Source organism: Thrips palmi, unplaced genomic scaffold (genome assembly GCF_012932325.1).
Source record: "Thrips palmi isolate BJ-2018 unplaced genomic scaffold, TpBJ-2018v1 HiC_scaffold_1, whole genome shotgun sequence".
Classification (NCBI taxonomy): domain Eukaryota; kingdom Metazoa; phylum Arthropoda; class Insecta; order Thysanoptera; family Thripidae; genus Thrips; species Thrips palmi.
Genome location: NW_023144620.1, coordinates 726,706 through 727,392, shown reverse-complemented (window position 1 = coordinate 727,392; position 687 = coordinate 726,706).

The following is a 687-nucleotide window of genomic DNA, read 5'->3' as shown; positions in this document are numbered from 1 at the left end:
CAGGGCACGCTCTAAATGGTCCTCTGCTTCAATAGGAACGCGAAATTCGACTTTGACTTTTTGTGTTTTCGGCACTTCACGTAGCACGACGCTAAGAATCTCCCAAAAGTCATCGTCGCCAATCGCACGGGACTATGCGGGATCGCAAGGGCACGCTCTAAATCGGTCCTCTGCTTCAATAACGCGAAATTCGACTTTGACTTTTCGTGTTTTCGGCACTTCACGTAGCACGACGCTAAAGAATCTCCTCAAAAGTCATCGTCGCCAATCGCACTGGGACTATGCGGGATCGCAAGGGCACGCTCTAATCGGTCCTCTGCTTCAATAGAAACGCGAAATTCGACTTTGACTTTTCGTGTTTTCGGCACTTCACGTAGCACGACGCTAAAGAATCTCCTCAAAAGTCATCGTCGCCAATCGCACTGGGACTATGCGGGATCGCAAGGGCACGCTCTAAATCGGTCCTCTGCTTCAATAGAAACGCGAAATTCGACTTTGACTTTTCGTGTTTTCGGCACTTCACGTAGCACGACGCTAAGAATCTCCTCAAAAGTCATCGTCGCCAATCGCACTGGGACTATGCGGGATCGCAAGGGCACGCTCTAAATCGGTCCTCTGCTTCAATAGGAACGCGAAATTCGACTTTGACTTTTCGTGTTTTCGGCACTTCACGTAGCACGACGCTAA